Consider the following 16,746-nt stretch of genomic DNA (forward strand, 5'->3'; position numbering starts at 1 on the left):
TGCTTAATAAGCCTCACTCTAATTGCTAGATAATGCATGGCACTACTTTATGGGGTGGCAGCTAATCATACCGTCGAAAAGGGAGGGGCCCATTGAGGTTTGGCAGCTGATGCATGTGTAGGGAATTTAGCCACAGGAGTGGAGATGTAACAAAGTAAGACGTGGGCAGAGGACATCCCACCTCCAGGCTGTGTGCTTTTCTTCTCAGTGCTTTCAGTGCTGTGTGTGAAGGCACAAGGTCTCGCCTTGAAATCGAATGTATTCAAATTTCCGCTGCCTTGTTTGAGCATGGCAGTGTGTGAATGAATGTACACCCATGGTCAAACTTCACACTATTCTCAATCGCTTATAAAAACGGATCTGAGATCAGAGGGTCCTCGCATCTCGAAGTGAATAGGCAGATTTCGCTATGGTTTGGTGTTGTCCTTCATGGTCAGAGGTAGCACTACACAAGTAAACTTGGTTATGGAAGTATTTCTGCAAAAAAGATTAAAAATATCGATTTATCCTTGACTTAATATTCTTTTCAGTTTCTGAAAAAACACAATCAATCACAGTGGGACCTTTAGGTAAATACCATATCTAAGTGTGCTTCTGTAGACATACTATCTCTTTGATTCATGTAGTAGTAAATATAAAATAACATGAAAAAACTTGTGACATTTCTTTGTGAGGGATTTGTACTGCGGTGACAAACTGAGGACAATCAAAACTCTGTCTGTCTCTCTGTCCGTCCGTGTTGAAATGTAGTAAACAGTCAATTAGCAGAAACAGACGGATGACAGGTCCTTTCATGACTGTGGGGACTGAAGCTCTCATTCATGACTGTGCTGTGGTAATGAGGAGGAGAGCCTATGTCTCCGCTTATGAATATGACATTGTTCTCTCTGTTCCCTTGATCTGAGAGAGCTCACTCTATTGGCTGCAATGCGTAGACAGTGACAATCAGGTCCCCAATGTAAAAAAAGGAAAAGAAAAGATAATGCAATGTTTTTGTTTGGAAAAGGGCAGAGAGTCCACATTAGTATGGGTGAAGGAGCAATTACAAACAACCATTAGGGCTGCGGAGCAGTCAAAGCCCAGCACTTTCTAAATGAAGAATCCCAGTGTGTGGATAACCTACGTATCCTGCACCATACAATAATTCAAACTTTTAACATATGAGAAACCAATGGCTAAAAGCGATCCTCTCCTTTAACTTCATTGTGTTTCCTGCGGTAATGTTTGGGAAGATATATGGCAGATATTGTTCAGCCTGGCCATTCATTTGTCTCTCACATACAGTATCACAGATGCCAGTAATTGTGTTTTTAATAAGGCTGGAAGATGTTCAAGTTCTGGTACCTTTAAACCTTCCCTTTATTTTACTACAGTGCACTGTATTGCCAAACCATTTTGAAATAAAGTTGCACAGGGACTGAAGGGAGAATCCATCTGCTGTTAAATGCTGAAGTCACTATCTGCTGTCACTGCTGCAGAGTCTTTGTACTAGTCTTTTGGATGGATGCAAGGCTATTCAGTACATACATTCATGTTCCTCTCAGGATGAATTGAAGTAACTTTGGTGATTTGTTAACTCTTCTCCTAGCAAGTCATTCATATCATCGGGTAATGCTTTTTATAAATCACCAAATACCAGAAAAAAACTACATATGAAATCACATTCCCATCAGCCTCAGCTTGACATTGGTTTTAGTAATAATTAAGAAATGTTAGCATGCTCACAAAAGCCTAACCTTGCTTGAAATACCGACAAGAGCAAACTCAACGATGTTCCTAAGGTAAAATGTAGCTCTTTATAACTCAATAATGGCATGTTTAAAATTGAACTGGTTGTTCGAAACAGGTCCATGTAAATTTTTTTTTCACATTTTTGAAGTTATGGGATGCATCTCACATTATCAAAAATTAGACTGATCATTCCAATGGGGCACTCTACATTATAATAATTGTTCACTCATCCATGTGTCATATGCAATATCTGTGACACCAATGATCGAATTTGCACAAATATTAGATAATATATGTCATCAGAGCATTACAACATTCAAAATTACACTGTTAGGGATCCACAATTACAACCCAGAAAGAGGAAAACATATTTCTTACTGATGACAATACAGATTGATCTTCTCGTTTACTTACTGTTGTCTTGTTCCTACAACATACATATAATGGGCCATCTGAAAAAATACGGATTGATGGATGGATAGATACATTTTTAAGAGATTTTCCTGTCACAGCTAAAGATCAATTAAACAAAAAGATAACCTTGAGAGTGGGTGAGTCAGACCAAAACCCACAACATCAAGACTGAATAACTGCTGATCAATGGAGAAGAAAGGGCTCTTTCTGAGAACAAAGACTGGATCTCTAATCAATACATTCAGGTATCGAGCTCTCACTAATCCACTGCTTGAATTGGAATGATAAAGGTTCCTGTGCTCTAGACAGCGGCTACTGCTGCAGTGTGTGGCTTGTTATTATGCAGTTTCTTTTCGTTGGTCAAATTGAGAGGAATTGAGTCGCAGAGCTGTTTGGGTGTTGGCGACCTGTGCCCCCAGTCCTATATCCACTGTGGTTTAATGGCAGACCATTCACTTTTATGATAGTCTGAATGCAAGACAGAGCTTTTCTCTAGCTGGCAGAGCTCGGTTGCAAAACCTTCATCTTAGTCAACAGTGGAGGAGCAGAACCTCTCTGTCTCCTTTCTGGGCTTCTTTGGGCAGATCTGAGCCTGACTGAATAACCGCTGTGTACATAGAGCCCTCTGTAAGCAGCAGCACACAGATGGTAGTTATGCAACACTTTCAAAATCTAAAGCACCAGCTACTTTGGACAAGAAACAATGCACTACTCTAATCAATAACTCTTACCTTGCTAATTGAAAGGGATCTGCTGATGCCGTGCTTCACTGTGAGATAAAATTCCCAGATTCTTGTGAATACTCAGTGATGTATTAGGACAGGTACCAGCCTATCCTGGAATCAGTCCCTCCCCTCCTTGTAGGAGTGCTGTTTGGCAATGCATCTATGCACACTGAATGCAATATTATTCCCTTACACAGCAGGATACAGCTCGACTTTGGGACAACATTAGAATGGCCCGGTCCCTCCAAGTTTCTGTTATTTCTTTTGGGCATTGCCTCCATTGCATCCTAACGTTTCTTTAATTTTATTTGAATAGTACACCCAAGGTTGCCAGCTGGAAAGAACAACCTACTATTAAACAAACAACATTAAATACACTAAAAGCCCAGACTAATTGCAAGTCCCATACAATGTATTTCAATGTAATAATTCTACCGTACTAGTACTAGGTACAACTGTTCAAAACCCAAACATATTACATTTACATTTACAATGACATTCAACGGAGAAAAGCAGCAAATCCTCACCTTCTTTTGATTTGATTTTTTTGTTGTTTGACCAAATGGATTCATTTCTACTGCTTCTTTGGACGTTTGTGGACTGACTTTTTTTGAGTTAATTTATTTACATGAAAAACAAATATATTACAGTTACTTAGCCCAATATGACAACACTTACAGTGTCATAAATAATCACCTAACATTGATAGTTCAACATTTTGAGGAATTTGATCATGTTCCTAGTGCATCATACTTGCCAAGAGTTAGGTGAAGACCAATCTGATATCTGTCTGTGTTACTGGAACACATGGGTGAATAGCTAACCTGGCTCTGTCCAAAGGTAAAAAGGCTTTTGTCCTTCCAGCACCATAAAAGCTCATTATTAACACATTAACTGTTAATTGATTAGCTACGTCTTTAGATACACAAAAACCAAGGTGTCTGGGACAAGTTACCAACCATTAGAGACTCCAGGGAGTTTCTGGTTCCTTTACTGAGCTAAGCTAACTGGCAAGAAATTGTTCCCAAAATGTTGAACTGTTCCATTAAATCAACGCCTCACTGACACTCAGCAGCTGTTAGGTAAATTGATATTTATTACAGGATTGTTGTTGGACTGATGGGATTACAAAATCGAACCACCTAATGTGGATAGCTTGGGGGATAATTTGGCAGTAAAATGTTTTTCTTGCCAATTTTGTAGTTGTGCAACCAAATAATTGTGAGAGAATTTACATTCGATGCAGACCTTTTTTGTTGTTGTTGTTGTTGCTTCCTTTCAAGGTGGATAATTTTTATGCTGTTTATACAGAAGAGAGCTGTCGTCTGACAGGTTGGTGCTGCCTGCCTTGTGGGGCATCATGCTCTTGAGTTATCAGCATGACAATAGACCCATCTTAATTACTCTCACACACAGCACTATAATCTGTCATTGTCAGTCTGATCAAGACTGTGCAAAGCAAGCACTAAGACTCATTCACCCAAACCAGAAGCCTATTGATTACTTCTCATACTTGAGTCATTGTGCTGCGGAGAGACATGGGAGGCAATAGAGCTAATGGAAAGGGGAAACTCAAAGTCACATTGTTTACATCTAAGATGACAGGTAAATGTATCTGAGAGGAAATATGGGTTTGATCCATGGGCTCCCAGAGAGCAGTCCTTCTGCAGCTAACGAGGAAAGTAGAGCTGCCAAACGATCAGCTGCCCTGCGGTTCAGATGTTGAGCTTATATACGACACAGCAGCTTTTTCTTTTTCCAAAATCAAATCAATGATGTGCATAAGCGAGTACTTTGATTTATCGTAACCCACATTCGCTGACAACCAACCACACGCTCTCTATCATTATGTTTCTATCAAAGCTGACACACGGTTGTTATGGACACATTTGTAGATACATGAATTGCTTCATTCGTGTATTATCAATTTGTAGAAGCATTATTTCTTCATTCCATTCTAAACACTAAATGTACACATTACTCTATGCTCATTTTTATAGAATATTGCTTTTTTCAGAAACAAGAGATCAACATAATTAGCTGTTTTATACTAACAGGAAAAGATACAATATAATATGTGTGCTGTCAGACGTTGAACTTTAAAATGCCACTGGAAATTACACTTAATAAGGACACAGTAAAATGGTTTGTACTAGTTTGTTTTTCTCAGGTTTTCCTGCTGCAGTTTTAGTTTTCATTATCCTTTGAGAATGACATTGCGGGAGAATATCATCAACCTTAAAATCAAGTATTATTTTAGTACAAACACTGACACCTTCCCAGTGCAAACACACCACAGGAACTGGATATACATGAGTACGTAGAATGAATTTGATTTGCATCTCATGTTACTGTATCTCCTGATGCAAAACAGCATATATATACAGTATATTTGTTAACATTTACTGCTGTGAATATTTGTAGACAAAGGCCTGGTCCATATTTTCTTTCAATCATACAGAACTTGAGGCACAGTATATAATCTTACATATGTCCTCCAGAAAAAGAGTAAATATCAAATATTAAAGGATGCATCAATGAGAATTGAGACTAAGTTTACAAGTTCATTTCTGAGTAGGCCTATGCTTTAAAAAAACAAAAAAGGGTTTCACAAACAAACAACCAAAGCCCTGAAAACATTCTGAGAAATTAAATTTTTTTGTCATCTCCTAACATCATCTTCTTTTTCATTTAAGCAATCATTTCTATTTAGCCTTACTTTCTTCTTCAGTTATGCAGGAATTGATATATTTTTTTTCTCTCTCCACTTTTTTCTGTTTTCCCTCTGGGGTCTAATAGGGGTGTTGAAGATTGTTGAGTCTCCCTTAATAAGCTTTAAGCCTTAATGGAGAAACAGTGTTTTTCTTTTCATTATCATTTGCTGTTGGTTTTGTTTTGTTTTGGCTCTTCCCCTTTGCAGTCCTTTATAACGCTCCTATTAAAAAAGTGTTGTACAACTTATATTGTTGAAAATAGTTCTGCACTGCAAGAAGTACTCACTGGAGATGGATCTCAGTGGCAAAACCTTCATTAATGCTATTCATTTGTCAAGATAAGCCGATTTCACTTGTCAGATTTTCACTCAGAGTTAATTCTTTCATCTGTCCCTTGTTCTTTGTTCCACCAGTGTACAAATTCTGGGGGGAGAAAACAGGAGAGCAGTCACATTTGCATACACATAAATATACTCTAAAGTGAACTATTTTGGATGCTGCTTTGTGAATCTTCTCTGAAGTTTTGTGGCTTATTGTGGGATGCGACATCCATTTTGACACTCCTCACGTCCTGCCATTTCCGACAAACCATCTTCCTTTTTTAATCGATATTTAAAAACCCACTTATCATTTTGGATTTAATCACTCATATTGACAAACCGACACAATAAGTGCAAAGACAAATGCCTACTCCACATTCATCTTAATTAAACACTAACATCCGATCATGGCTAAAGTATGATGAGCCTTTATCTAGCTAGTTGGAATTTGCAGTACTTGCTAACAAATTTTTTTTTCTCCGTATATTAATGGTACACAATACAGCAGCATTTACATGACAAACTAATAAGCATAATATGGGTGCAAGCAATGGGAAATCTGATCAACAATGACTAAACAGTGGCACTTCAGCCAACACTCGGTTACAATAGCAGTTGTAGTGACAGCTCTTGAGCAGCAGCAGATCTTTGTCTGTAGACAGCAGAAATCCATACTTCGGTGTGCACTCAAGCTGAAGGAACAACAAAAGTCCATTGCTCACATAGAGGTACTTTCACGCTCTTTTGCTGCAAACAGGCCTCATTTGGTTTCGACAGCCTGTGATGCTCACATAAATTTAATTGGTCATTGCAAAGTGTGTGCCCTCTCTCTAAAAGTGTTTCAATTGGTTTTTCCTACTTTGCTCCGAGGCAGAACACATGCCAGCACTCATTAGCACAGAGCTACTGTTTAGAGCCACTGTTTGCACCTTTATCTTCCAGACTTGTTGCTTTTAATGTGCCTCAATGTTACAGCAACAATTATGAGGTCAAGGGAGAATTCAGTAAATGTATGGACACAGCAGCTCAGTGCTGTACTTTTGTTTGTTGGGACCGTCCTTCATGTTGTGTATGAATCATCATATATGATGATTGAGCTTCAGTGCTGTTCACATTAAAGAGCCGCCTCTCAGGTGAGAGTTGTCAGTCCCTTTTTATGGAAGCAAAGTGTAGCTGCACGTAAAGGTATGTCACTGCCATTTCCTTTTAAGATGTCCAGAGGGCTCTATTTTCAGGTGGCACATGGGACAGACCACAACTTATTCACTCTTATTTCTCCAGGCGCAGTGAATCATAAAACAGGATCATTATTTGAGAGTTGTTAAACAGGATAATTACTGGAATCATCAGTTTATGCAGCCATAAAGTTTCATTCCCAGTTTGTCTACAGGGACTGAGCTGCATGTTAATTGAACCAAATCTAAAAAAAAATTATCCTCAATAATAATTTAAAGTAAATATGGAAAGAAAAACTTGATAGCTAAATAACTAACCCTGACCCTATAAATAATTTTGTAGGTTTATTATTATTCAGTGTTTACAATGTTGTTAGGGACTCATTTGTGTAACATGACTTGCAGAAAGCATGATGACCCCTGGCCTTTCAATATCTAACTTGAATAATTAAATAGATATAAAATGATTGTTTATTTGTATTCACTTCATGTGTGGTACACACATCTTATATTTGAGTTGTTATCATATTTGCCACCGTTTGATGAATGAATGTTATAGTATAGCATATATCGTATAGCATCGTATGCATTTGTATCATATAGTATCCTATCGTATATCATAGTATACCATGTTATAAAATAATGCATCTCAGGTAAATTACATGAGCAAAATGTTTTTACAGAATAACTTGTCGGTCTAAACTCACCAAATGAAAAATTCTGTTTTGTCAGCTTAAGTCAAATTTAGCTCTGTACGAAGCCTCCTGAGGAAGACAAAGCGGCTCTAGTCTAAAAACAGATATCAATAAATGTAAACAGCATTGGCCTAGGGATGTCATTAAAAAGAATAGCATGTCTAGACCTTATAAAATCGTAACATATTGTTATTTCGAAAGCAGCAGGAGTTATTGCCTGTGAGCTCTAAGATGACATCCATCAATTTAGGGCTTTATTGGAAAATGTAGATAGGCTGCTTGGGAGATGTAAATGATTTACTTAGCATAAAGTTTTGCTTGAACGGGCAGGGAGATAGTGTAGTATGTGTGTGACAAAGGCGGTGTTGAAGCAAAAGCTGATTTTCCAAGCCCTGACTGAATTGCGATTGGTGCATGAATAAATAGGCCGGACCTGCACAATGTGGATTATTCTGGTTGAAATATCAGTAGACTTAAGGGTTGTCATGTGGTGTACTTGTGTAATGGTGTTGTCGTACACAATTTCATTTTGTCACTTTGTACCCAAATGTCATATCTCTCAAGGTTTTTGTGCTGATTGTTTCTCACTGTGTGCACAAATTGCTGTTTTATTCCCTCTGTCTATTCATAATGTACGTTCGGGCCAATTTAACAGAACCTCTTCGCATTTAAAATTATTTTCATTGAATTCTCTAATGATATGATGTCAAATGGAAACTTTGGGTGAAATGAAGACAGTCCACACAATAGAATCTCAGAGGGCAGATGAATCACTATTAACTTCATTACTGCCTGTCAGTGCAATACGACCACACCATTCAGAATGTGGGGAGACAGCAACCTGAATAAATTAAATTAACAGGAAAAACTATTTAGATTTGGTGCATTGGAAAGTTTGTAAAATTCCATCCCACCTTTTTATTTTTTTTTAAAAAAGCTTCAGCTTACGAGTGCAGAGCATTTGCATGCAGTTGTGTATCACTTTGACACGTTGGCCTCATCTTTCAGTGAATCTCAAATCTACATTTATTCAAATGTGTTCAGTGTGGCGAAGGTTGACATCGCTTAATCCATCAAAATGTTCCCTTTGAGGAGAAGGGCTGGGATTATTTGAATCGTCAGAAAGCAGCCTCGCTTTTTGGTGAAGCGGCAGATATCAGGCGAGAAGCCGTTGAAAGTTTTCACCCAGGGAACAAAAAACAATCAAGATATCTATTGATATAGATGCCATGAAATCACGTAGCAGATTCTTTTCTCTTTTCTAATACTGCTGTCTGTTTCCAGCAATACAATACAGTAGACAATGTATGGTGTGTCAGCTGCAGAGAGTTTTGGCTTTTAGTAACGAATGTTCATAGTGATTGGCAAACGTCCGATCAAGAAATTAACATTGCAATGCTTTTGCTAATGATCATGTCATGTCAAAAAATGAGTAACAGTCAGAAATTGCTTGCAACAAGGATTGGAATTCCGTTGACAATTATCTAATTCTCATACTCAACTTTTTTCAATTTTCAACACCTACCTTTCACCTCCACTCCTATTTATTTACACGTTGAGTTGTTTCTAACACTGCTTTTGTAATTATTCAAAATGTACAGCTTTGTGTCTAATTGATATTCGTATGGTGTTATTAAAGATTTATTTTTTTATCTTAGTATCTTGCATGCAGCAGCAGATAGTCAACCAATAATGGAGACATGAAGATAAAGCTCACTCATTTTCTTACTTATTACTTTCAAATCTAATGTGTAGGTTGTGTTTTCAATTAAATAAGTGGTTTAGCTTCCCTTGTTGTACTTTGAAGTGTAAAAAATGTTATGCGTGTGTCCACTCTTCATTTGTCACAGTGGATAAGTGTGCAAGATGAATATTGAGGAGAACAAAGATGATGTTTTTCAAAAGCTGTCTTTTCAGTGTCTTCATTCAAGGTTGCATTTCAGTCCAAAGCATTATGAGATGTTTTCATTTACACAGATCTTAGCTTCCCACTTAGTTTGTGTATTAGGGGGCTTGTGAGGCAGTTTTTCTTCTTCCCTTTGTCCAATCTCAAGGTTGGAATGTGTGGTGAGGGACCTGTGCGTAAAAAGTGAATTGAAAAATGAATGAATAAATAATGCAGCTTTTTATTGTGCGTACACTCAGGTCAAAAGTGCAGCATTAATGCCAGTCACGCTTCTGTGGTGTTTTATCGGTCAACATTTCCTTTTTGTTGACAACTTCAGTGTTTTTGACAGAAGCAGTTACTAATATTTCCCAGTATGATGCCACATCTTTTTTATTTTTCATCTTTTTTTAAAGATACAACCTTGTGATTTCACTCTGTTCACTGAGTGTTGAACATCATGAATGCTCGAACCAAATTCAATCGGTCCTGATAAAACGGATATTTCATTTCATCTGTCAAGTCAACTTAATTTATAGAACAACACCTTTCATCCTTTGAGCCTTGGTTACATTGAGAAGAAATATCCACCCCATTTTGGAAAAACTCCTTCTTGCTATACAGATGAAGCAAACAAGATATATTTTGTCAATTCCTAAGATTTAAAGGGGCCACGAGCCAGGCTGGCTGTTTACCCCACTTTCCTGTAGTTATGCTAAGCAAGGATAACTGTTTCCCTGCTTGAGCATATTTCATGGACAGATATTGGAATGGTGTCGAAACAAAATGTGTAGAAATCAGCCTTAAACTATTCCTTTAACAGAAAACAGAGGAAACTTCACTAAAAGCAACAGAGGAGGCATCGGACTGAGGTGAAACAGGTGTTTAACACAGAAAAGACAGGATGAATACAACTAAAATAAGTAGAAACTGTAAATACATAAACAAGCTGCATCTTTGAAATGTTGAAGATAATCTATGCACACCTGAATATGTGAGGTGCGTCGGAGGAGAGAGCAGCAAACACCTTTAGAAGGAACTCCTGCACACTCTCTCGCTTTCTGCTGTATTATCTATTCCGTGCATAGCAACAACGTGTCGGTTGTCAGACCTTCATCTATAAGCTGCATGAAAAAATATGAAATATGTGGAACAACACACTTTTATGTTCACAGTGTGGAGATGGTGGGATTACTAAACACATCTGTCAGGAACAGGAAGAAAGTTAACTAGTATGAATGGATTTATTTTGACATCTGCATTATAGTTTAGTTCTTCATACCTACAGTAAACAACACTCCTGCAGAATAAAGTGACTTTTGTTTTTCCCTCTGACTTGATAACTTGTTGATCAGTTGCGGCACCAGATGAAACGAGCGCAGAGGGAACTTTCATGGTTACCGGGATGACACATTGAGCCCATGGCTGACGAACTGTTGAATGACAGCTGGCTCGGGCCCTCAGGGAAGCACCTGCCTGTCAAAATATATTGTAAATGTAAGTGACATTATTAGCAAGAGGCTGTCACCTTGTGCTCGCTCACGCAACGTCTCTAAAGTTTGAAATGATATATATTCAAAGTAAACAAACTGTTTGTCTGTGATGGGTGACATATTTTGGCCGGCGATTATGCCTAATTATGTTTAATAATTCCCTCGACAAGGAGACAAACCAACCGCATGTTTGTTTTTGTCTCCAGCCATCGCTCTTTGTTGTTGAGCAGGTCACCTTCGATCTCTTTCATCATTCCTTATGTCATCAACACAGATGCAATTTGTGGCAAAACAGCTCCACTCTTCTCTCTGCGGCCGTAAGTTTGCCGTGCGGGAACCCGCGCATCTCCATCAGGTCTCCACAATGGCGTAATTATGGAGTATTAAACCATCACAATGACATATCAGTCAGACAAGATATGCAAAATGTGGCCGGGGCCTACTTGGTTTACCGTTACTCATGTCAAAATGGCCTGAAAAATGGAGGTTTGTTTGCTTCTGGATCATAATTAAGATGGGAGGTATTTATGAGGTCCATCAAGCCTTCATTCAAGTAGGGGGGGGGGAGGGGGGGGGGCTGCATTTGAAGGTGACTCCGAGATGCATCACGTCAGACGACGGACACAGTGAAACAAGGCTTTCAGACAAGCTGTCTCCTCACCAAACCTTTTAAATCATCATCACCCAGGCCAGCTGTATGATCTTTCACATGATATATCACCTGTACGAGCCGCGGCATACGTGCCACCAGCAGACAGTGACAGTGGGTCCGGACAGGGGAGACCATGCACAGTTTCAACAGCCGCAGTCACTTGACGCTTCTGTTTTCCCCTGTTATTAAAGATCTCCTATTATATACTTTTCTGGTCTTAATTTCTGATTAATGACTCCTATAGAGCAACCTGACACGAATCACAGCACAAAAAACTATGTAGATTTTCAGGAAATGCTTCCTCTCATCTGGGCGATTTCAGCCTTCTCTGTCAACACTCAGCTTCGTCCTTCTCCGCCCCTCGCCCCCCTCCTGCCAACCCCACTCCTTTGTTATTGGTTACCTTCTGGAACAGTTTCAGCGGCGCACAGGCAGATTTGAGCAGGCAGGTGGGGGCATGGCCGAAGCGTGCCTGAGCACGTTGCAGCATTACCATACATGGGAAATCCGGATTGATCTACGTAGATAAATCCCGGAAATTTTTAACAAGTGAATCGCGACCGGCTGCCCTAGTGTTAAGTGCTCTGTACAGCCACCCCCAGACGGTCAGCAGGGAATTCGTCTTAATGCATGCAAGTCATATTTGACACTTTAGTATGGTTAAACATGACTATAAATCATTATAACAATGTTTATGTCATAAAAGTTGAAAAAGCATAATAGGTGCTCTTTAAGTCATGCGGTCTATGAAGGCTATAGCCTGTGAAGGCCGATTCGAAGGCCGAACGAGCGTTGTTAAACGAGACGGTCTCCGCAGGTCTCCGTTTACGAGCATTTCCGGTTTGCGTAACAAGCCGTTACCTTGTGTGACGACTCGCCGCTCCTGTGCTGCCTAGCAACCCTGATTGCTGTCAACGGAAACAGCCTTGTCAACGGAGGAAAAAAGAAAAAGAAGTTGCCTACCAGACGAAAAGAAAAAAAAGAAAGAAGAAAAAGAAGAAATAAAAGAAAAGACAAGAAAAAAGAAAGGAAGATAAAGTTAAGAAGATGGAGCAACACGTTGCTGTTTTGTTATTTTTTATTTAATTTTATGCCATCTCTGAAAAAAACGCAATGAATCTTGTGATATGTTGGGCCGCGAAGGATACATCTGTTGGACCCTTCAAAACCGTGAAACGAAGGCTGCATTTCTCGGCCGCATATGAAGGAGCCTTCCAAATGGAACAAGCCTTTGCGCGCCGCTATGACGCAATCGGTCTTCAAATGCAGCCTTCGTAGGGCGCGACCCCTGAATTGAGATTCACCCATGGTTTCCTTCCCATGGTGTTAAGCGTCACTTTAACTGCCAGTTAGGTCTAGAGCAGCTTTCCTCAGGCTTCCTATTTCTTTCTTTTTTGCACGTGTCTTACTTGTTGTTTCAGTCATGTGGCCCATTGAATTCATCAGGGCTTCAATCAGCTCCAAGCAGCTTGTTGGTCTGGAAATTCTGACTGCTTTGATTTTGCTGTACGTCCAAATGTCGGTCAGCCAAAGCTCAGCTGTCTACATCCATATAGGCCGAGTAAGCTGGTCCTACTTGACTTAAAAGACTACTTCAAGTGGAGTCATGGCTGTCATTCCTGCTGCTCAGATTGTGATGACTTTTTACGATTTTGCAAGATTAACTGTTATATATTGTTGTATATGACACGACACTGCTAGATGGGCTTACGTCAACGATCACACTTTTTTTTTGCATATTTCTTTGGTGGCATTTTTTCGACACATAACAGGAAATGTGTGAAGAGAGAGCAAGAGAAGAGATGACTTGCTATAAATCTCACGGGACATCACAAGACACTGATCAGACAGGGTACATTTAAGTTAAACAAATATTAAGGTGCCCTATGCCTGGCCGGCAATTAGGAACGATCTGCCATTGATTTTGCAGTGGAATTTTATTGTAGAAACCTTAGTTTTTAATTGCCTGCGGTTTCAAGAAATAGAAATGAAACAATATAATTGCGTGTCGTTTTTAAAGATTGAAGTCTTCAGTAGGGATGCATGGCCTCAGGGCTGAGAGCTACGTACAGAATAGTCGAAAAGTATTGAACTGCTTAATAATACATACGTGGTTTCTGGTATTTTTCACGAGATTTGTTGCCAAAAACAAAAAATAAAACCTAATTCTTTCAGGTGACATTCAGATGAAGCAGTTTAAATGAGCCTTTGTCATGGTCACACACTTAAGAATAAATCAATTAACAGAATATGTTTTTCTATAACACATTAAAACTGCCAGTTACGAACAAAGTCAGTTTTTTCCTTTGTTAAAAAGCCATCTTTGTCCATCATTCTTGGAGTGTGAATTAATCCAGGTTATTCTTATCAAAGTGAGGACACCTACATGATGGACTACTGCCAGAATGGCAGGATCAAGGATGTCAAAATAGGCTGGCGCACACGCAGAGATGTCCTTGTTTTTCCCCCCATCTTCTTTCCTTTTTTTTCCCTTAACCCTCTATTCCTTTGATTCTCTCCTCCCCCTCTTTTCATGTGCCACAGTCACTTATTACAGTTAGAGGGCAGGTATGTGTCTGGCCTCAGCTGGGCATTATCCTGGCCCAGATTGTCCTTGGACCCCTATGTCTGTCTTGTGACCTTGGCTGTGGCCGTTCCCCCCAAAAACATCACCCAGCTATTAGTCTTAAAGCTTTTGCTTACCATTGATAAAACTGCTCTTGTTTGATTCCAAATATGATTAAAGGCAAAGCATCAAAGCATTTTATGGAGGTAATTACTCACTCATTAGCCATATGTTTGACAAGTATGCCCCCCCCCCCCTCCCCGGCATTGGAAGCCTGCCTGTCTATTAATCACAAACAGAGATCTGACCAAAAAAGAGAGATGACGAAATGATGAAAACATAAACATATCCTGACTGAAAATCAAGGAGATTATATCATTGATGGATCGCATGGCGACCTGTCGTAAAACAGTGCAGTCCTTAACGTGATGTATGACCGGCCGAGAATATATTTTGGGTCATCTCTGCTGCGGCTATATCTCTTGGCGGACCCGCGCTGCCGTCATCATTATCAGTCTGACCTGCTCGGGGAGTTTCCCCCCCCCCTCCTCCATTCAAACACCCAGATGTCAACACACACAGCTTGTTATAACTGAAGCAATCTAAACAAATGATCTCACCGGTCACCTGAACATTGTTTTCCTCCACATAATATGAAGATGACACCACCTCTCCTCCATCCCCCCCTATAGCCACACACAGACAGGGTACACACACACACGCATGCACACGCACGCACACGCACGCACACACACACACACACACACACACACACACACACACACACACACATCAACCGATCCTCCCTCCACTGTCTTCCTGGGTGATCTCCCCAGGCTGTGAGGACAAGACAGGACAGGAGAGGATAAATTACAGCCACAGAGCCGCGGCTATCTCTCATGCTTTCATTTGCACCAGCAATTAATCAGCCATCACTGGAGAGCTCTTGCATGTCAGGCTGAGGATTTTATTAGGGATGTCCTTTATGGGCCTTAATGAGACTTATGTCTTCCTTGAGTATTTCATTTGCCGCACACAGCCCCGGCTGCTTGTAACCTTGAGGTGAGGTAGCTCTCTCTTCTTTCTCTTTACCACAACAGCTAAGCTTGGCAGGGCTTTGTTATTCACCTCTCAATGATCTCGCCTTGATGCGCTCTTTCATACTCCAGCTTCCCCTCACGGTTACAAATTCTCCTGTCTTTGCAGTCATCTAAATTAAGATGCAATTAGGCGTGATTTGTTTTGTTTATTCTGACATTCCTCCACTCTGCAGTTTTGGAAAATGCAGCAGCAAGTGAGTTAATGAAAATGTGGCAAATCACCTTCCGCTTTGTGAAACGGAGACAGCATCTCAATAACTGATTAAAATGAAATGTGTAGGGCAGGCTCAGTCAAATCCAACACATGGGCTGACTGGGTAGTATTATTATTATCAGTGCTACCATTACATTACATTGAAATTAAACGTCCCCTAGTCCTCGGACTGCTTCTTTCTCTGTTAAAGGGCTGGCTACTTGAGGCCACTGTTTCCTTTTGGTACATATGCTTATTTTAAACAAGAGATTTTCTATTTATTTCTCTCTCTTTCACCACTTTTCTCATGAGTTTCAAGAGGGCGGGACTGAATTTGAGAAAAAGTGATGTCATATATTTGTGTGCACCGATCAAGATATAGTGACATTTGAACTACAGCGTGTAAACTCCTGGATAGCAAAACGTTTTAACAGAATAGTTTTTTTAGGGCTTTAACACGTTATTTTCTAAAATATCTGGCAATCATTGGGAATCCCAGAGTTGTGTCTAACACTTAAAGCTGTCCTGAAAGTATGTCTAGATTCTTAAAGAATCCGACCATTCTGACCATTTGAATAAAAATATGATGATGGTATGTTGAGATGTTTCCTAACACAAGTTGTGTAACATGACCCTGAATGTAAACATTACTCATCAGTTGTATTGGTGGTGGCATTTTTTAGGTATTTTACACTACATGTTAATATGTTGGGTTTGAAGTGTCATTTCAGGTTACGTGGGTTAGTAAATTCAGCCTCATGTCGAGAAATGGTTCCGTGCAACAGATGGAATATTTTTCCATCCAGTTGGTAAAAAGAGATTGAGGATTTTTGAAATAAACCCTCTTGAGTGACCATCTGGGTTCATTAAAGATCTCCAGGTGTTTATTTTCAGTAAATTGGAGGCTTAGCTCCGTAACTTTAATATGGTGGTAAGACATGAAAGGCACGAACGGAGTAGAGCAACAAAAGTTACCAGAAAGCAGATAAAGAGCTGTTTCTCTGTGAAACAAATACTATTTTCAGATAAATCACTGTTTGTACCTTAATTACAAACCAGGAGCTAACTTGCAGAATGGAATGG

At 39.6% G+C, this 16,746-nt stretch overlaps 1 protein-coding gene across 2 annotated transcripts in view; it reads left to right on the forward strand.

Annotated features, from left to right (window-relative positions):
- cadm1b (cell adhesion molecule 1b) overlaps positions 1 to 16,746 on the forward strand; it is a gene marked incomplete at its 5' end in the record, with an annotated part of 144,899 nt that overhangs the window by 3,891 nt on the left and 124,262 nt on the right. The window lies entirely within an intron of this gene.

This window comes from Ammodytes marinus, assembly GCF_949987685.1.
Source record: "Ammodytes marinus genome assembly, chromosome: 3".
In the NCBI taxonomy this organism is placed as follows: domain Eukaryota; kingdom Metazoa; phylum Chordata; class Actinopteri; order Uranoscopiformes; family Ammodytidae; genus Ammodytes; species Ammodytes marinus.